The 22,816-nt window shown below is 36.1% G+C and overlaps 1 protein-coding gene across 1 annotated transcript in view; it reads right to left on the minus strand.

The window, feature by feature from the left end:
• Mdga2 (MAM domain containing glycosylphosphatidylinositol anchor 2) overlaps nucleotides 1–22,816 on the minus strand; it is a 954,594-nt gene that overhangs the window by 300,080 nt on the left and 631,698 nt on the right. The window lies entirely within an intron of this gene.

A 22,816-nucleotide genomic window follows, 5' to 3' on the forward strand; every position in this document is an offset into this window, starting at 1 on the left:
TTTGGCTATACCCCACTTTTACATAGGTGCTGGGGATTAAACTCAGGACCTCCTCCTGCTTGTGTGGCAACAATCTTATCTATTAGGCCATGTTGTGGGATGAACATCCAGCAGGGATTTCAGCCACCCTTCTGGTGGCTGTCTGTTCAGTATGTTAGTTGTTTCTTTTACTGTGTAGAAGCTATAAAAATGAATACAGTTCCACTTGTTAGTGCTTGCTATTTATATTTTGTTTTAAGGGAAAAATTACAATTCAACATGTATTTATTAAATATCAACTGCATGTTAAAGTTTGTTCTAGGAAATATCAAGACAGAATAAATGAAAAATTTCACCTAGGGTTTGTAAGGAAATGGAAACAAACTAGAACTCTTACTGTCTCTGTGACATTTTCCAGAAAAGCTTTACGATATTAATGCATTAGTTTTATATGCAAAGCAAGGGGCACAGCTTCTACAGATCTATAGGATAGTATTGCATTAATATATTCCTATAAATTTAAGAGCACAAAAAGGGGCAAGCACAAAATATAAACAACTGAGATCATATAAAACTCAATATTTTGTATAGCAAAGAAAACAATCACCAGAGTGAAAAGGAAACCCATAGGATGGAAAAAACATAATTGAGAATCATACATCCAATGAGCAGTTAATCACTAAAACTTATAACGAACAACTATAATTCACCAACTAATAAAAAAAAATACTCTACTAGTCTGATTACAAAATTGTTTATTAGATGACCTACAGCTCTACTTCTGTTGTCACATATTTACCCATAATTATTAAATCAAGACCCCCAAAATACTGACTCTACTATTCACAGAAGCACCATAGTTGACAGGTTACATGAAGAGAGGAATGGCTATGGCAAATGCAGGATAAACAGAGTGATTTAGCTTTAACAATAAGGAAATTCTATAAGTATAAAAACATGGATAAACTTTGAAGACATTAAGAAAGGGTGAAATAATCTACTAGTAGGAAATGCATGGCATGATTTCACTTTTAGCAGTATATAACATAATGAAATAATAAATACTCAAGGTGTGGAATTGTGGCTACTAGAGCTTGAGGGAGAATAAAATGGGAATTACTAATCAATGGGTGTAAAGTGTGTCAGCCAATCAGGATCAATAACTTCTACAGATCTGTGGGATAATATTGTACTAATGTATGCTGTACTTTTAAGATGTCATAACAATGTCTCACTACAAAAAATTAAAAATAAGTACATTTCAAGGTAATATTTAGAAAAAATAAGTACCAAATGGGGATTTGATTCCAAGTTGTGTGTCCAGACATAGTCATTTTAATTCACTGAATTAGAAAACTATAAAGTTGTGCTTTCCACTAGAGAAAGTGATAATGTTAACTCATACACCATATAGTATATTTCACTAAATTATCATGTTGACTTAGTGTGAATACTAACTTCTCCTAATATTACTATAGACATTATTCACAACGCAGAGTACTAACCACTATAAGAATCAATTCATGTGTCTTCATTTAAATAGCTATGTTTCCTGTCTGGGTTTCAGGCAGAATTCTTAAATATAATGTGGCCATGCACTAGGACAATGGTGCTATAGAATGACAAGCATTTAGTTTTTTTTTAAATATATGATGCAGTAATGTACATTTATAAAAATACACAAGCTTCACAGAAAAGAATACTACTTCAGAAAAAGTAAACAGCAATAAAACAATTTCAGTACTATTTTAAAATGAAATACAGAACATTAAAGCACTTCTTAATTCACCTCCTCTCTATCCAGAAGAAATGGATGAGCACAACATTCTGTGACCATTTTATATGTCACATTCTGAATATATAGCTTTCATATTCTAGTTCAAGTAAATTTTGTATCAATTTTTTGTAAAACTAAAAATCCCAACTATTGAAATATCTTTACAAAGCAGATATTTACCATGTTTTTAATGAAGATTTTTTTCAACTTTGAAATATTCATGTGAATTTATTTGCATTGTCATCTCAGTAGCAATTTGCAAATTAAATGTGTATTAAATAGTATAAGTAGGGGGCTGGAGAGATTAGCAGTTAAGGTGTTTGTCTGCAAAGCCAAAGGATCCCATTCGATTGTCCAGGAACCACGTAAGCCAGATTCACAAGGTGCCACATGCATCTGGAGTTTGTAGTGGCTGGAGGCCCTGGAGCTCACATTTGATCTCTCTCTCTCTGTGTCTCTCTCAAATAAATAAATAAAAATATATATTAAAAATAGTGTAAGTGGGGTGGTGTGTGGGGGGAATACGCACATGGATCGATGATGCAGCACCTTCTGTGCTAGCTGTGGTGCCCTGTTGGTTGACCTGTGGTGATTGGAAAAGAATGTTGAATGTCTCCCTCTGTAATTCACCCATGGGTTTTCATTGCTAGGGAATCTTTTATTGATTCTGCAGCCTGTTGTTTGTTTGTGAGCCTCAGTAACTCTTCAGTCTCTGCTCCACAAGGGCTGGAGCTACAGGTGTGCAGTTCCACGGCCAGCAGTTTATATGGGTTCTGAAAATTCTAACATCATTAGTTTCATGCCCCTCAGATCCTTGTGTCTCCACAGGAAGTATACTTAACTACTAAAAATCTCTCCAGCTCCTTAAATATTCTTTAACTTTGGACTGAATGCATATGATAGTTTTTTTTTTTTTTTCCTAAACAATATAGGACACTTTCCTTCATTTAACCAAAACATTTTATTCATATTATTTTTAAACTGAAAACTCAAAACGGGAATTTCATGTAACTATCAGTTTATGTACTCCAAAATTCAATACCTATTTGTCTGATAATTTTTATTATGTTCAAATTGCACAAATCTCTTGAAAAGAGCAAGAAGAAAGTAATTAAGATGTAGGACATTTGGCAAAATCCTTGCTTCACTAGTTTGAAGACCTGAGTGATAATCCTAGCCCCCATGTAAACGAACAATACATAAAAAAGAACTCCACTGGCCAGAGGAGATTGCTTTCTTTTCCCTAATTCATCAACTAATCTTCATCACTAAGAGTATAATCCCACCTCATCCGCATAGTAATAATAGGGAAAGTAATCATAAGTAATAACAAGGAAAGCCTCATTGGGAAACTTGGGGCTAGGGCTTGTGCTGAGTTTCAGCTCTTAGACTCCCTTTAAAAATCTTCCTCTCTTCATCATTGGGGCTCTGGTGATCTACCATCTGGCCTGACCTCAAGTGTATGTTCAGACAAGATTACAACCAGATTAAGACCACCTCACCTACCCCATCCTGGAAACAGCACCATGTACATCCAAAACTAAAATGCCAGCACCACAAAGCAGAACTAAGATAAGTAAGTGCAAAGAAACAGCAAACATTCAAAGTATTCGCTTAATAAAAGTGTGCCAGAAAAATTGGACAACAGGCTAATTGCAAATGGGTAAGTCCTCACATACTATGAAAAACCAAACTAATATTTATTCCTGAAGAAATACAAACCCAATGGAGCTCCTAGAGGGGCTATAGGAAAAGAACTGAAGAATGATTATAAATATGTATAAAAACTCAAGGGTAACAACATAAATTAAATCTTCAATAAATTTAAAGACAGCCCAAATAAATACCTAAATGAATTTCAAGAGAATGAAAACAGCTAAATTAAATAATGTAGTCAAACCAGGATATAGATATGGAACTCAATAAAGAGACAAAATCCCAAATAAAAAAAAACAAACTGAAGTAAAGCTAGAAATGAAAAATATACTATTTCAAACAAAAAGCTCCATGGAAAATGGAAGATCAACTATTGGGCATTGCAGATAAGGAAGAATCATTGAATAAATTAGTCAAAACCATGTGAAAAGAATATTAGAGAAGTGTGGTACACCTTGAAAAGACTAAGTATTAGAATTATGGGCATAGAACAAGGAGAACATCAGGTCAATGGCATAGAAAATATTTTTGCTAAAATTATAAAAGAAAGCTTATCAAAGCTAGGGAAAGAGATGACTATATAAGTATAAGAAGCCCATAAGCACCGAGTACAAAGGACTAGAAAAGAAACTGCACACATTACGTGTTAGTCAAAACACTAAAAACACAAAACAAACACACACAAAAAAGGGTACTTACTGCTGCAAGACAGAAACATTTCACATATTAAGGAAGGCCTATTAGAGTAACAACTGATTTCTCAATGGAATCTCTAAAAGCCAAAAGAGCTTAGAAGGATGTATTTTATATATTGAAAGTCTATGGTTGCAAACCAAAAATAATATGCTCAGGAAAATAATCTCTCAGAATAGAAGTAGAAAGAAACTTTCTATGATAAAAACAGGCTTAAAATCTTTATGAGCACTATGGTAACCCTACAGAGGATACTGGATGGTTTTCACATCAAGGAGAAAAACAAATCTATTCAAGAGGCTACAGAAAGAGAAAAGAATCACCCATGCAGAAATATTTGCTAAACAGAGACCAAGAAAACACCAAACTTCACAATATCATCAACATCACAAGGATCAGCATATACTTTTCAATAATAACTAAATATTAATGGCCTCAATAACCCAATCAAGAGACAGACTAACAGGCTGGGTCAGAAAACAGGATCCATCTGTTTGCTGTCTTCAAGAAACATGCCTAACTGCCAAAGACAGGCATTACCTCAGGGTTTAAGGAGGAACAGTGATATTTTAAGCAAAAGAAACCAGCAGTGGGAAAAACTTGTTATTCTAATATCTGACAAAATAGTCAAATGAAAATTAAACAGAAGAGATAAAGATAGCTTCATACTAACTGAGAAAACAATTGCCCAAAAGAACTTTACATTTTCAAATATCAATATACCAAACACAAATATGTCAAATTTTGTAAAACGAAATCTACTGCACAAATAGTTAGAGATAAACATAAAATAATAGGTGGTGACTTCAATATCCCAATACCACCAATGCACAAATCATCTAGACAAAAAAACAGAGAAATAATGGAATTAAATGACACCATAGATCAAATGTATCTAACAGATATTTACAAAACATTAATTCCTTCCACACATTAGGAATACACATTCCTTCTAACAGACCATGCAACTTTCTCTAAAATAGCTCACACATTAGGACACAAAGAATGACTCAACAAATTTAAGAAAATTGAAATAACTCCTTGTATTTTATCAAATCAGAATGAAATGTGGATGAAATTCAACAAGAAAAAAGTATAGAAAATATACAAATTCTGGAGATGGAACAATATACTATTTAAAAATTAATAAGCCATCAAATATATCAAGAAAAAAAATCCAAGCCAGTCATGGTGGTGCACACCTGTAATCCCAGCACTTGGGAGACACATGGTTTTGACTAAGTTATTCAATGCTTCTTCCTTATCTGCAATGCCCAATAGTTGGGAGGCTGATTGCTATGAGTTGGAGGCCACCCTAAGACTATATAGTGAGTTCTAAGTCAGTCTGGACTAGAGTGAGACCTACCTCAAAAAATAAACAAAAAATTAAAAAAAGAAAGAGAGAAATCAAGGCATTCCTAGAACTTAATTGAAGTCAAAACAACATTTTCAAACAAATAGGAAACAAAGGCATTCCTTAGAGGGATGTTTGTACCTCTAAGTGACTAAATTACAGAAAGAAAGCTCTGTTTAGTGATGTATCTGAAGGCCTTGGATAAACAAAAACAAATCAAATTCCAAAGTACCAGATGAAAAGAAGTGATAAACGTCAAAGCATGTATCAATGGAATAGAAATTCAAAGAAAAAAAGGAACTGAAAGAATTAAAACAAATAATTCTATAAAGGGATAAACAATATTGACATACCATTAGGTAAATTAATCAAAAGAGAGAAAAGACCCCAATAAAAAAATATTAGAGATGCAAAAGGATACATTACAAGAAAAGTTGAATCTCAAGGGCATACTTCAAAAACCTATAATTCCACCAAATTAGAGAATACAAATAAATAGATGAATTTCTTAATGAGTATGACCTATCAAACTTAATATAAAATCAGAAAAAAAATTTAAACATTTTAAGCAGGCAATGAGATTAAAACAATAATTAAAAATCTCTCAATCCAGGGCTGGAGAAATGACTTAGCAGTTAAGGTGCTTGCCTGCTAAGCCTAATGACCCAGGTTCAATTTCCCAGGATGCATATAAACCAGATGCACAAGGTGGTGCATGCATCTGGAGTTTATTAACAGAGGCTAGAGGCCCTGGCATATCCATTCTCTCTATCTGCATCCCCCCCCCTCCAATAAATAAATAAAATATTTTCAAGTAAAACAAATCTTTCAATCAAAAAGGATCAAGGTCTAGATGTGTTCACTATAGAATTCTATGAGACCATTGCTTTTCAAATTATTATGCAAAATAGAAAAGGAGATCATTCTTCCTAGCTACTTCTACAAAGCCAGAAGCATACTATTAGCAACCCAGTATAAAGATATAATAAAAAGAAAACTATAGACCAATCTCCCTAATGAACATAGATGAAAAATGTTAATAAAATACTTGCAACACAATTTCAAGAACATCTCAAAAAGATCACTCACTTGATCAGTTAGGCGTTATTCAAGAGATGGTTCAACCTCCATAAAGCAATAAAGGAAATATACCACATAAACATACTTAAGGTTAGAATCATATGATGATGTCAATAGAATAAAAAAAAAAAGGCATTTGAAGAATTAAACATTCCCTCATGATAAAAATATTGAGAAGTTGAGGGATGAGGGGAACATATACTTCAGTATAATAAAGGCTAACCTTAACAAACCTGCAGTCAACATCATACTAAATGGAGAAATAGCCAAAGTGTTATAAGAAATAATATCTGTACCACAATAAGGATACCCACTCTCTCCACTGCTATTTAATGTAATTAATGAAATCTTAGCTAGAGCCATGAGACAAAAGAAATAAATAAAAGAGATGTAATTTTAAAGGAAGAAGTCAAACTATCCTAATTTGACAATGATATGATCTATTTATGAGACCTTAAAGGCTCTACAAGACAATGCCTAAAGCTGATAAACACTTTCAGCAAAGTGGCAGCATACAAAATTAACATATAAATATCTGCATGCTTCTTGTATACCAATGACAACATATGTAGAAGAAAATCAGGGAAAGAGTTACATTATAATAGGCAGAATATTAATATTCAGAATATTTCCAAAATTCATTTATTTCAATTTATTTATTTGAGAGAGAGAGAGAGAGAGAAATAGGCACACCAGGGACTTCTGACACTGCAAACCAACTTCAGACATATGTGCACCTTACACATCTGGCTTATGTGGGTACTGGGGAATGGAGCCTGTGTCCTTTAGCTTTGCAGGCAAGTAATTCAATAGCTAAGCCATCTCTCCAGCCTAATATTAAGAATATTTCTAACTAATGAAGTAAAATATCTCTCCAATGAAAAATTTAAAACACTGATGAAAAGAAACAAGGAACACACCAGAAGATAGAAAGACCTCCCATGATTATGGATTGAAAGTATTCATATCATGAAAATGGCTATTCTACCAAAACAATATTTAAATTCAATGAATTACCAATCAAAATTCAAGCACCATTCTTCATTAAAATAGGAAAAAAAAAAAAAAAAAAAAAAAACATTACAATTCAGGAGGAAGCACAAAAGGACCCAAATAGGAAAAATTATCCTTAGTAAAAATATAATGCTAAAATCATCACGGTACCAGAATTCAAATTATGCTACAGAGCCACAGCATTAAAAAATACCATAATATTGGCATTAAAACAGATGTTTGTTTCAGTGGGAAAGAAGATCCATGTCTACCATGTAACTACAGCTACCTGATTTGCAGAAATTATCCTGCACCATTGATCTATGCACTGTCCAAGTATACTAGACAAATATCTCTTCTATTTATCATTCAAACAATGATTTACAAAACACATAGAATGTGAATAAATGAAGCAAATATAAATCAAATGACTAGTATCTTATAAGTAGGAAACCTGAGTGTTTGACAGATCACTGAGTGGCAAATATATTTTGGTTGCCCAGAATTATGAGATCCCCAAGAATCTGAGAATTTATCTGAGTCCAAGGGATATTTACATAATGTGCAGTAGGATTTCAGATAAAGAAAACATCATGACTAGGTATGTATACCTATGGAAATTTTTGCATCTTCATCATCAGAGTCAGTAATCTTTAAAATTAGTATGTCAGTGAATGATCAAGACTATACTCCAAACCATAAGGCATGTATGATAAAACCAAGAACTGTTAGGAAACTTGTAGAAGTTTGGATAGATGGCCTCCAAAATATACAGTGTTTTATTAGTTTGTAGTGTGGATCTGAAGCCACCTTACTGCAGGAGGTGTCACTGGACAGATATTAAGGTGTGGTGGTAGGTTTCAAATTCCAAACTAAAGATATGCAATGTGCCTATTCAACCTGGAGTTCTGGAAGTGTGCTGTGTTGTTGTGGCTTTTGGATTTTTGAGTTTGTGGCCTCTCTCTGCCTGGTCCTGTAAGAACATTAGGCCACCTTCTCCTGCCATATGGAACTTCCCCTGGATCTATAAGCTGTAATAAATATCCCTTACTCTATATGTATGCCTGGTCTGGAAGTTCAGAACCTGAAGCTGTCTGCTATAGAAATTGGTACCAGAAGTGGGGTGAATGAACCTGACCACATGGGTTTTGATAATATTGGAACTTTAGTTTTGTAGTAACAGACATGGACTTGGTGTTTGCAACTGAAGATGCCTTCTGGAGTGGTAAGCTAAATATTATGGACCATTCTGTTGAGAGTTTGAGAATGCTAAGTGCAGACAATATTGAACTTCTAGCTTTGGCCTGTGAACTTTCTAAGGGAAAGGAAAGACTGCAGAGGACTTTGTTGGAACTGGGCTATTGGCATAAGTGCTTACTGTGCTCTGCTGCCCAAGTCCAGAGAGTTTGATCAAGGTTAAATTTGTAATAGACTGGTGTGCTTGGATAAAGGTATTGGACTGAGATACTTCAGACTGTAAGTTGGAAAACCTCAGTCAAGTTAAAATTATAGGCACTGAGACTGATTTTAGGATACTGAAGCTATTGTTGTCAAACACAATCTTAAGCAATCTTAAGGAAGATGGCCCAACTGATTTTCACTAACACAATGGAGAGGATTCCTTAAGAAAGACTATGATAGAAATGCAAACCCTTTCTCAGAAAGAGTTGACTGGAGAGGAACCTGCTTTTCAAGGTCATTATTTATTTTGTTTCTGAATTAAGAATATGGATGTGTCCTGCACACCTGGTATTAATTTCAGAAACATGAAAAATGTGTAGAGTGGTCATAAAATGCACATGGTTTCTGGAGCCACTGCCAAGAGGTGGCACATAGGCAGGGTATTATGACCCTCATGAATAGGATGGAAGAGCCTTTCAAAGATGGACTATGGTTTGCATGGAGACCTGAAGTTATACCAGGACTATGCAATGGCTACCATGGAACACACTATTAGGCTGGAATGAAAATATTCCCTGGCTAATCTGTCCAGATGGAAGGGCAGAATTGAAAAATCCAGAGACTGTCAGTTACTGTTATATTGGATTTGAAGTGCAGAAGTTTGATGTTTGCTTGACAGTGGTTGAGTTTGCACTGTTCTAGTCCTTTCTTGCTATGCCTTATACCAGTTGAAAATGTTTACTCTGCGCCTTTATATGTTGACAGTATATACCTTGTTTGATTTTACAAGGACTCACACTTAAGGGGCAATCTTAATTCTCAGAGGAGACTTGGGACTTTGAAACTACCTTAAGTTGGTAAAGCCTGTGGGGACCTTTGAAATTAGACTGAGTACAATTGACAATTTAAGATGATTTTGAATCTATTAGGAGTCAGGGGTTAAATGTGATAGTTTGAATAGATGGTCCCCAAAATATTCAGTGTTTTAATAGTTTGTAGTGTGGATCTACAGCCACCTCCCTGGGGGATGTGTCCCTGGGTAGATCTTATGGTGTAGTGGTGGGTATCAAATTCCAATCTAAAGATATGCAATGTGCCTAGTGCTACCTGAAGTTCCTGAAGTGTGCTGTGTGATTGTGGCTTTTGGCTTTTTGGACTTGTTGCTTCTTTCTCTCTCTGTCTGTTGCTGTAAGAGCAGGCCAGTTTCTTCTGACATAATGGAACTTCCCCTGAATCTGTAAGCTTCAGTAAATATCCTTTTCTCTATAACTGTGCCTGGCCTGGTATTTCATCTCAGCAAACTTGAAACTGTCTGCTACAAAACTGTTTACTACATTTCTAGAATTGAGTTACTGACTACAATAAAATGACTCTCAGTAGTTTCATCAGAATAATAAATCTTTAGAAAGAATCAAGATGTAGTCTAGGACTGGAGAGGTGGCTTAGCGGTTAAGCGCTCGCCTGTGAAGCCTAAAGACCCCAGTTTGAGGCTCGGTTCCCCAGGTCCCACGTTAGCCAGATGCACAAGGGGGTGCACACGTCTGGAATTCGTTTGCAGAGGCTGGAAGCCCTGGCGCGCCCATTCTCTCTCTCCCTCTATCTGTCTTCCTCTCTGTGTCTGTCTCTCTCAAATAAATAAATAAAAAAGAACAACAACAACAAAAAAAAGATGTAGTCTAAAAATTGGTTTAAAATTAAAAGTAAGGGCTGGATAAATGGCTTAGTGGTTAAGGCACTTGCCTGCAAAGCCTAAAAACTCAGGTTTGATTCCCCAGTACCTACATAAGCCAGATGCACAAGGTGGCACACGTGTCTTTCTATGTTTCTTCCTCTATCTTTCCCTCCCTCCCTCCCTCCCTCTCTTTCTCTCTTTCTCTCTCTCTCAAGTCAAAGGTGATAACTCTTGCTAGTCTGGGTTTGATTTCCCCTCCCCGTGTAAAGCCAGATGCACAAAGTGGTATATGCATCTGAAATTCATTTCCAGTGGTATGAGCACTGGAATACTCATTTTCTTTCTCTTCCTTTCTGCTTGCACATAAATAAACATAAAAAATGAAATCAAGACTAGTTGATATACTCCTTTTTATTTTTGCTGATTTATGAATTAATAGTTCAATAACTTTTATATTTTTCAATATTTTTATACTTTTATATTTTTCAATAATTATAGGAATACTGATTTTTATTTGACTAAAAAAGTGTATTTATCTTTGATTTTTAGTTGTTCATTTTTCTGAGCTCATCTTTTTGGGAGAATTATGGAGACTGCTTTATGTAAGAACTAGTAGTCTCAAAATAAACTAAAATACCAAACAATGTGAAAAATCATTGCTATGTCTACAAATGCACAGGTATAAGCTATATCAGTAACATGCAAACTTTGTTAATACGGTAATAGATTTTTGAAATATCTGGGTCATCTCTTTGCTGTGGAAACTGACTCAGAAAGACCAAAGTTGAAATCCCATTATGACTATTGCTTTTGTCGCTAATTCACAGCCTAATCATCATCTATATTTTCCCTGCTTTGAAGATACATTATTGAGACTAAGACACATTTAATTTTGATTAACTTAGGAAATTATAAAAGTGCTTAGATGAATAATCTTTTGCATATCTACCACATTGCAAGTTGCTTCAATTTTCTTTATAAACTTTTATCTATTTCACAGTCATATTTCCTATGTATATTAAAATTTTCTGCAAAAATAGGTTATATACATATATACCCAGAATAGAAATTAATTTCCATAGATATTTCTGGTATTATTATCTCATGTAATTATAAGAAAAATCCATTAGTATTGAATTTAATTCATAATTTTGAATGTTTTTTTTTTCAATATTAATCAATGATTGAATGTCATTTCCTAGGAAACTTTAAGATTTTCCTTATTATCTCAACATGATTGTTGATGACACTATCCTTATCTTTTCTTTTTTATCTAAGTTAAAAGCCCGATATTAGCTACTATTTAATGAGTGTTGTCTATGTGCTCAATACTTTTCTAGCTTATAATTTTAGAATTTACTGCTTGCCAAACCAAACAATGTAAGTCTTTTTCTTGTTATCCCTATTTTAAAGAAATGTAAATATGCTTATAGAAGTTAATTAAAAGCCCTAAAATTATCAAGACAGAATTTGCTCTTTAAACATTTCAATTTAAACACTCATTAAAAATTATAGATAAGATTTTTTGAGGGGTATAAGACAGTCTTGCTACATAGATCTTTATGTTTTGTATCCACTATGTACCCCAGAATGTTCTGAAACTTGAAAAATCCTACTGCCTCACCTTACCAAGTGAAGGGATTGCAGGTTTGAGACAACTGACCACATAAACATCTTATTCTCCTACTATATTCTAACATTTGTTATTTTTCATTGGCTTCTTTACTAATAAATACTATTTTCCCTATGACATAAAAACTTTAAATAAAAATATTATTGTTCTTAGGAAAATGGTTTAGTGGGTAAAGTGCTTACTTTGCAAGCCTGAGGATCTGAGTGCAGATTCTAAATACTCACATAAAAGCTGGGCATAGTTGTGCATGACTGCAATCCTCGTTTCTAGAAGGCAGAAACTGGGGGGAGGGGGTCCCTAGAGCTTGCTGGCCAGCTTTCCTAGCCCAGTTGGTGAGCCCAAGTTCTGTGACAGGCTCTGTCTCAGGATATACAGTGAGGAGTTTTTCAGTAAGGCATCTGATTTTGAACTCTTGCCTACATAGGCAGAGAGAGAGATAGAAAGAGAGGGGGGGAAGAGAGAGAAGGACTGAGAGGGAGAGAGGGAGGGAAAGGGAGGCCACACAGGTACATACGCAAAATAATCTTTTTTAAGAATTGAATTTTTGGACTAGGATAGCTTAGTTAGTAAAATGCTTGCCTTGCAAGCATGAGGACTTCAATACACACGCCTGAACTCATGTCAAAATGTCAGATACCTTGAGTTTACAATCCTAACACTAGGAAAACAAAGACAGGATGCCCCCTGAGGCTTGCTGGCCAGTCCATCTACCCGAAGTGGAGAGCCTCATACTAGTTAGAAACCACGTCTAAAAATAGAAAGGTGGACTGTGTTTCTTAAGCATAACACTTGAGGTTTCCCTTTGGCCTCCACAGGCCCCTGGAAAATGCCTATACATGCATACTTACACAACAATGAACACACAAACATGCACATACACATACACAAAGAAGAGCAGTTGTATTTCTAATAGTTTGGGGGTTCAAAATGTAAAAAAAGAATCAATTATTTTTTCCTAGCTTTTCATATACTATCTTCAGCACTATAAAAAGGTAATCAGAGAAAAATGTTTAGGCTTATGGTCACATAATTCATGTGACCGCTTTTTATTGGTTACCATGCTCTCAAATTTAGTTATGGTGGTTCGGAAAATGCCTCGGTGTTTAAAATGCTTACTGTGATACCATGAGGACCTGGGTTTGGATTCCTCAAAACCCATATAAAAAGCTGGATGCTGTGATGGATTTCTGTAATTCCAACCTGCCTGATGGGAAAAGGGAGGTGAGATAGGAAACTTTCTTGAAAGTTTGTCAGTGAGTCTTCCAAATGCAGTGGTGGAGACTGAAAGGCCCTGTCCTAAACAAGGTGAGTAGTAAGGACTGGCCCCTCAAGTTCTCCTCTGACTTCTACGCATATGCAATGGCACACTTGCACTTGCTTTCATACAGGATCATACACACACACCCATACATACACACACACACACACACACACACACACACATACACACACAAACACAAGAGTAATACTGCACAATTAATGTCTGTCCCTTTTAAAGCTTGACCTTAATTTTTTCCTTTAGAGTTGCCATCTCTTTTTTTTTTTTAACCAAAGCAGAGAATATAGGAATTTAAATAATTTCAATGGAATTTCTACTTCTAAGAATGTTAATTTCCCAAAGGTGAATAGATTATTTTTCCCCCAATATATGACTAATTATCTTGCTTTGATTCAACATAATATAAACATATCTGAAATTTTAAAAGGAAATATGTCTTAAATTTAGAGACACAGCCAATTACTTGTCTTACTGACTTGATTAAATCTCATTCTTGAATTTACATGTTGAATCTCTACCACCAAATGGGGTCCTATTAGGAGATGAGGGAATTTTGAGATAGGCCATTAGGAAAGTCATTAAGGTTGAATAATGTCTTAAGAATGTGACACTGGGCTGAAGAGATGGCTAAAGGCACTTACTTTACCTGCTGGGATCAGATTCTTCATTACCTACCTAAAGCCAGACACACAAACTAGAGCATGGGACTGGAGCTCATTTGCAGTTGCAAGAAGCCCAGGTATGCCCATACTCTCTTCTCTTGCAAATGAAGTTATTAAAGAATGTGGCACAGATACAGAGTGAGAATGTCCGTACATGAATAAGAGCAAGCACAGAAATTTTCATCTTTTACTCCATCCACTACAGAGGAAAGGGCACAGGACCACCTGATAAGAAAGCAGTCATGAACAGCCAGGGACACAGACAGCTCTCACTAGAAACCAACCTAGATGCCACTTTGATCTCATACTTGTAGCCTCTAGGATTATAAGAATGTAAGCTTTTGTGGTTTCTGCCTACTGGTTGAACATTCTGCAGTGGCTGTTTCAACAGCTACTATAGGAACAGTGTTCTACACATGTTGCGACAAACTAGTCTTCCTTGTGAAATGTAGTTATTGGTGAAATTATATGCTTATATTAGAATCAATGATAATGATCACCTAGATTCTAAATCCACTGGATCAGGTTGGGGAGATGGCTCTGTGGCTAAAGGTACTGTCTTGAAAATCCTGCTGGCCTGGGTATTATCCAGTGTTCTAGTTACTTTCCATGTTGCTGAGACAAAACTCACAACCAAGATCAGCTGATGGGAGGAAAGAGTTTATTCTGGCTTAAAGTCTCAAGGTGGTGCTTCATGAAAGCAAGGGGAAGCATGCCATGAAGAACATTATGCTCTTGATACAACTGGTAACAAATAGCAAAAAGAGAGTGAGGTGACCTCTGGAGCTGGATATTACATCACAAATTCCACCCATAGCAACACACTCATACCAGCAAGGCTGCACCTCTCAAACTGCAACCAACTGGTGACCATGCATTCAAAACATATGAGTTTATGGGCAACATCTGAGTCAAACCTCCATATCCAGCATTCATGTAAAGCCAGATTCACAAATGGTACATGCTATTGGAGTTTATTTGCAGTAGCAAGAGGCCTTTGTACACCCATTTTCTCTCTCCTTTTCTTAGCTCTCTCTCTCTCTCTCGCTCTTTCTTGTTGGGCCTTGAGAGGCCCAGGCATGAGGCCTAGTGGAACTTCCTGAGCCTAGTTAAAGTTTGGTGATATGCCTCAGACTCAGCAAGACGCCTAATGGATTCTTGCCTGCCACTTCCACACAGGAACTGGAATTATCATGTCAATAGTCACAGTTTACTATTGGCCCTTACCACTTCCCACATCCTAAATTCCCCATCTTTGTCCCCACCATTATATAGGCAACTGCTTATAACAATAAAGTGACTTCCTGTGAGTTCCTGCTTCCACAAGACTCCCGACTCAGTGTGGTTTTATTCCGGTGACTAGGAGAGGTTTTTGAGTTGTTTGACGCTCATCTTCCTCCTCAGCACCTAACATGGGGCTCCAGGAAACCAGATGACTAGTGCCCCATGAGAGGCATGTGTTGAGGAGGTGATCGGTGTACATGTGTGTGTGAGTGTACCCTCATGTGTTATGAGACAGTCTTTATATTTAATGTGCTAAACTTTTCTTCTATAATGTGTACTTGTTTGTCAACATCTCTTCATTCCCTTTCTCTTTCCTTTCACTTTTGGTTCACCGGCAGCTTTTGTGTGTGATGGGCTCCAGAGGCAGAATGTGGTAATTTAAATAAATGGCCCCCAATATATTCAATTGTTTATTTGCTTGTAGTCTACATTCTACAGCCACCTGGCTGGAGTCAGTGCCATTATGTGGATCTTAGGGTGTGATGGTGGGTTTCAGATTTCAATCTAAAGATATACCAAGTGTGCCTAGAAGTAGTTCCTGAAGTGTGCTGTGGCTTTTGGCTTTAGGCTTATACTTTTAATGTCTAACTATCCTTCATACTCACAGCTTTAAAGTAGCTCCTGAGAAAGTTAAACTATGCCTCCCTTTAAGATTTGGGATTGATCCTTACCCTAGATACAGTTTCACCTGTTAGCTGCTCTATATACTAAGGTTGAAAGTTAGAACTCGTTTGGAGTGTCATATAGATTTTCAATGGATTTGTGTTACTTCTAAAAAATATAATAATAGTCAACAGCATTGGGAAAATACATTTAAGAGATATTTGACATAATGATAATATTTCCTTAGAGCTGATTCAGTTACATTCAGAGATTTTGTGTTTACAAAATAATCATCTTACTTTTGATATAGCTGATGACTTAATATCTGCTTTTAAGTCTTCCTTGCGTGAATGAAATTCTCTCACTTCTTGGACAGGAAGCTTTACTGCTACAGGTGTTTGTCTTTTGCTCATTCTGTGACTTCTGCCCATACTCGTTAAATGCCTTTTGAGATCCATTATGGATATCCATGCAGAAGTACATGGGATACAGCTAGGGACCGATCCCAGCTTCCTGAGACATTATCTTAAAGCCCCTGTAGAGGCTGATAGTCAAAGACAGGTAAGAATCTCTTGAGTTAGGTCAACATAAGATAGGGCATGAATGATGGAAATAATGTACCAATAACAAGTAAGGCCTAAATATCGTAGAGGACAACCTAAGACAGACTCAGTCTTTCTGCACCAAGGCCCAGAAGGTCCTGGTTCATAATAAAATAAAGAAAAAATAAAAAAGAGAGAAGGAATTGTCTGGAGCCATTTGGCTGGCCTTGTATCCATAGCTCTGGCCATTTGACAGCAAGACTTTAGCACCTACATGTAAGCAAGATTATACACATTTAGTGTTACTGCTAAGAGCTGGCCATTCCTTAAGATTTATGTTTGTATTGCTGAGATCAAAGGATTTGTTTGTTTCCCAACCATGGGATAATCTTTTGTACTAAGAAGTGATTAAAGTACAAAAACTCTGTAACACAAAGGAGTTTAAAAAAAAAAAAACAAACTTATGTGAAGCCCATAAAATTTTTGTCCATGGGAAAACTTTGTAAAAAGAAAGAGACCCATTTGGGTACCAGTGAGAGACCTAAAATATCTGGGGCTCCCCATCTGCTTGCAATACAATTGCTCAGCCACCTTCCCTATTCCTGTCCAGCTTTTCCCAATGTTTCCTCTGGAGCTTGCATTTGGGCCCCACCTTCCCTAATAATTTCAGTATAGATGTGGGGTACATTCATAACTTCCTTATGTACTTTTAACACAACTGAGCCCAGTGCTCAGTGCTGCCTGCCTTCTGGAATGGTTTATGTTTGTGGAGGTGGGATGGCCTATAACTTTCTGCCCACCAATTGGATGGGCCTTTGGCCCCAGCCACCTTAATCCCAGATATAGATATCATTCCTGGAAGCTAGATTTCCTGACTGAGGTAGTCCTACAAAACAGGAGGGGACTAGACCTATTAACGGCCAGAAAGGGAGGCATATGCTTGTTTTTACAGAAAAAAAATACTGCTTTTACGCCAATAAATCAAGAATCATCCAAGACAAGATTAAGAAGCTCCAGAAAGACTTGGAGAGGAGACGACGGGACCCCCAGGACAGCACAATGTGGACGAGCTTACATGGCTTCTTACCCTACCTCCTCCCTTATCTTAGGCCCCTCCTTCCCCTCCTCCTTATCCTCACTGTTGGGCTTTATGTAATTAACAAAATTACACAATTCATTCACCAGCAGCTAGAGACAATAAAACTCCATCAGGTTGAGATATATTACCACAGGCTGGCAACTCAGGAATTAAGTTCCTCAGATGACCCACTGCCACCTCCTCTGCACTCCATGTGACCAATGATGGGTAAAATCTCAGACTGACTGAGACAACATAAGACAGGCAATGGAGTGGGTTCTCAGTGAGCTAAACACCTGGTACCCAGTGATGGGTAAGATCTTCAACCTAAGGCAGGGGCATGGTGACTAATGCTCTTACAAAAACAAAAGGGGGAGATATTGGGCCTTGACAGGCCTGGGCGTGAGGCATAGTGGAACTTTCTGAGCCTAGTTAAAGTTTGGTTATCTGCCTCAGACTCAGCAAAAGGCCTAATGGCTTCCTGCCTTCCACTTCTGCACAGGAGTTGGAATTATCATTTCAATAGTCACAGTTTACTATTGGCCCTTACCTCTTCCCCCATCCTAAAATCCCTGCTTTTGTCCCCAACATTATATAGGCAACTGTTTATAACAATAAAGCGAGTTCCTGTGAGGTCTTGCTTTCACAAGACTCCTGACTCAGTGTGTTTTTTCTCCGGTGACTAGAAGAGGTTTTTGAGTCATCTGACGCTCATTCCTTCTCCTCAACCCCTTGGGAGGAACCAGTGAGCCTGGTCCTTCCTTCAGGACTACCTACCCACCGGGGAGGAGCCTGGCCCTTTCTCACTGTCTTTCAAACAAAAAATAAAAGTGAAATAAATCTATATGACTAAGAAAAGTGGCTTATGTCCATGAACTTCCTCCTGCATTCAAATAGGCTATCTATGATAAGCACACATCATTAGAGGAAGTGTTGACATATCTTAGTTCATAACTTGAGATATTAAAATCCATATACCTAAAATAGTATTTTGTCTTTATAATAATTAACCTGCATTCCTCAAAACATAGAAGACTGCCATGAATGTATTACTATGTGCAAAAGTTTTATGCCAAAATTCACGACAGTGGTTGGCCACTTCTAGAAAGTCTGCATGAAGCATGTAGAAGAGGAACAGCATATGCTGGCTACCTAAATCTGTCTCCTGTTGTAACGATTCACTAAGGCACACTGAAGGATTATAGAGCCCGAGGGAGAGAGTCCAAGAAAAGTGAAAACACTGGAAGGAAGGAACAATGGTAGGAAAAGAGAAGGAGGGAGATAAAATAAAAAGAAAAGAGATGAGTAGGTATAGGCTTCCACTAAAATCTATAATACTTTTCAAATAAGTTACTTTCTAGATGTACTATACATTAAAGGAAGACATATTAATAAGATAATATTTATAAACACTAAGTTAAGTTTGAGTAGACTAAATCAAGGGACATATATAATTAAGTAAAATTAGGTCTACCTGTCCTGTTTCTTTATAGAATTCATTATCATAAATACCTCCCAATATAGGTAACCTACTTATTTCTTATTTGCCTTTAAAATCATGAACCATCAGCATATAACTTCTCAAAATAAATTAAGATAAACAAAATTTTTATCATATGTCATATGTGTCCTTACATTGTAAATGTACATAATCTGAGCAATTTAAGATAATATATACTAACCATAATTATTATCATTCAAAAATACACATGTTTATTAAGAGTCTATATTTACAAATCTTAACATGTTATTTAAATAAACATAATAACTAAAGCTATACTAATAACATATCAAGAAAGAAAGAAAGAAAGAAAGAAAGAAAGAAAGAAAGAACAAAAGAAAGAAATAAGGAAAGAAAGAAAGAAAATAAGCAAGCAAGCTAATGTAATATTTTTTCTCCAAAATGAGTATAGTTAGAACTATCAGTAAGTTCTAATTTCTGTCACAGCACTATGGCACATGGCCCATATACATGACAGGAAATAAATACATGTGGTACTATATCTTTTTATATAACATACTATGAATGGTCATGATAAGGTTTCAGTTTACTAGATTAGGTGTGATATATAGTGACACTTCTGTGACAGGAAACATTTTCATAATTGGTCAAACAATCATTGAAGCCAACATATTATAATACACTTTCTTTGGCTTGACATGAAGGAATGAGCTATAATGCCAACTCATAGTAAGGAAGTTAAAACAAATTATTGTGACTGGGTGTGGTGGCACAAGTCTTTAATCCCAGCCCTCAGAAGGCAGAGGTAGGAGGATCACTGAGAGTTCAAAGCCACCCTGAGACTACATAGTAAATTCCAGGTCAGCCTGGGCTACAGTGAGACCCTACCTCTAAAAAATAAAAATCACTGTTAATCTATAGATGGCAAAGACTTTTAAATGCCACCAGGATATTGCTCTTCTAAGTAACATTAGAAAATGTGTTTCTATTAATGATGGGCTGGAGAGATGGCCTGCAGTTAAAGCACTTGCCTGCAAAGCCAAAGGACCCAGGTTAAATCCCCCAGGACCCATGTAAGCCAGATGTACAAGGCGGCACATGCATCTGGAATTCGTTTGCAGTATCTAGAGGCCCTGGCATGCCTATTCTCTCTCTCTCTCTCCCTCCCTCCATCTCCCTCTTTCTTCCTGTCAAATAAATAAATTTTATATATATATATATATATGAAACTACACATATATATTGTTTTAAATATATATATATATATATATATGAATGTGTTTCTATTAATGAAAATCCATATTCACAAAATAAAATGAGCACATAAAAATAGTCTGTTGTTAATTTTATTTTCCAGTTATTCAACCTTTTTCTAATGGGTCTATTCCCAGGTTCCACAGTTACAAGAAAAATCCTGCCTCATTTAGCAGGTATTGAATGAATCAGGAATCTACTTATAGTGAAACCATTCTGCCATCAAAACTGAAAACAAGTTAGTCATAGCAGATACTGTTTGTATTTTACTTGCTGTATTATTTGTACATTGTGTAAACAGTTCTATACAATGATAGTAATTAAAAAGTTTAGTGCATGAGCTCTGCCTGGTATCCTGGCTGTTTTGTTCTTGCTTGTGGGACATACATACCAACCACCACAATAAAGAACTAATGAAAAAAAAATTGTGTGACTATATGTAGAGGCTGTAATGAAAATATGTTCATTCCAAAATTAAATTTGTCAATATTTGACCTCCATTAAGAAAATTCTTTCCAAATGTGGCATTTCAATAAACATATTGTTTAAGGAAGAGGTTAACCAGCGTTATTACCTCATGTATAACTAATTTTCTCCCTCTAAATAATGTATACGCTTTTCTTTATATTTTGCAAAACAAAAGTTTATTGTAAGGTCCTTTCATCCATGTCACAGCAGAGAATTCTATAGAACACATGATCCCAAATTGACTATGACCTGTGCTCCCCTTCCTTGTCCTTTGCACAGTAAAATGGCTTGTATTAACTTACTTGTTCATTCACATAACTAATTTGTCCAAGCTGAGTTTACTCCCAGTGCACCTTGAGAGCTATCTGAATGATTTCATATATTTGAAATGCACCAATTCTTCCAATTCCAAGCACACAGATGGGACAATTGTGAAGGAAACCAGGTTTGATTATGTAAAGGGTTATGCAAGCAAGAACCCTGGGTGCCTCTGTTGGAACAGTACACAGGTATTGCCTTCTATGTTAAGTACAATTATTTCCTACAATTCTAGTACTTTGTAATGAATACCAATCTCAACTTTAGTGAGATAATAAAGGAGAACAAGATTATTTGTTTCAATGATTTCTGAGCCTATACGTTAGCTTCAAAAATAAAGGAACAGAAGGCTGAAAGGCTAAACAAAGTATTTATATATATAACAACTGTGCCCTCTATAAGAAAGGTGGAAATGACTCTGTTTTCTTGTTAAAAATAATCCTGGCAACAAAAGTGACCCAGTTGATTTAAGGCACTTTAGGAATTCTATCATCTTGCATGCTAATACAATTGACTGAACATTAAAGGAAGAGGTTATTTATTCCCAATAAAACAGCCTAGCTTCATTTTGAAACTAATATGGTGGCCAGTCCTATTTAAGATAATTCTTCTTTTCCCTAGGCTGTGAAATCTTAGGAAAGACAAAAAAGACATACAATTTTATTGCATTTTTCTACAGTATGTTTCCCATCTCTTTTGATAAAGTTGACTTCCGCTCCCTCATAGTTCTTGGACTTGCTTCTAATTATTTTCCCCTGGTACTTAGTATAGCAGCCTGTATTAGAATGCAATTTACATCCTGGCCAACATCCCTTCACCTGAAATTCTGACTCATAATAGGAGCTCACAAAATTGCTGATGAGTAAGGGAGTGAATTATGAAGCAATAGACATTTCAATAAATCAGCAATTTAATAGAACATATGTTGATGAATTAATGCATTAAGTCACAACCTATCAAAGCAGAAATCCAGAGAATACAGAGAACTTAACACTAAATCAGACTCCAATAGACCTGCCATGGCCCAGGGATTATTGCAGAAGAGGGGGCAGAAAGATTGTAAGATCCACAGAGTGGATGGGAATATTCCAAGGCACGTTTCTTCCCACTATCCCATTGGCATTGACTGAGGCCTTCATGACCCCACAGTAAATTCCATAACCCTACTGAGGAGGGCCCCAGGGTAACAGGGACAGGAGAGAGGCAATAAAACAGAACAATCTGTTAAAAAATATAAATTAAATATTATTATCCAATAAAATCCTAACTTCCATCTTTTAACCAAATGAGTGTTTGGAATTTTTGGACCATCTCTTTGCTCAATGAAGGGATACCATGAACTCTCCATATTTTCAACCTTTCATCTCATTCATTCTTCCCCATGGCTTTATGAGTTTATGAGCAAATGAGGCAAACAGTGAATTGACTCACTCAATAAGATCCAGCTAATAAGGGGCAAAATAAGGAATTGGATCTAAATAAAACAATGTCCATGAGAAAAAGTCTTTAAAATTTTGACTTTGATAGTTATCTAAATTAAAAACATATCAATGCCACTAGACATTAGTATTTATTAAAACCAACTCAAATATTAGTTTATTCTGGTGATTCTTGAAGTAAAATCATAA

Source organism: Jaculus jaculus, chromosome 7 (genome assembly GCF_020740685.1).
Source record: "Jaculus jaculus isolate mJacJac1 chromosome 7, mJacJac1.mat.Y.cur, whole genome shotgun sequence".
NCBI classification, from domain to species: domain Eukaryota; kingdom Metazoa; phylum Chordata; class Mammalia; order Rodentia; family Dipodidae; genus Jaculus; species Jaculus jaculus.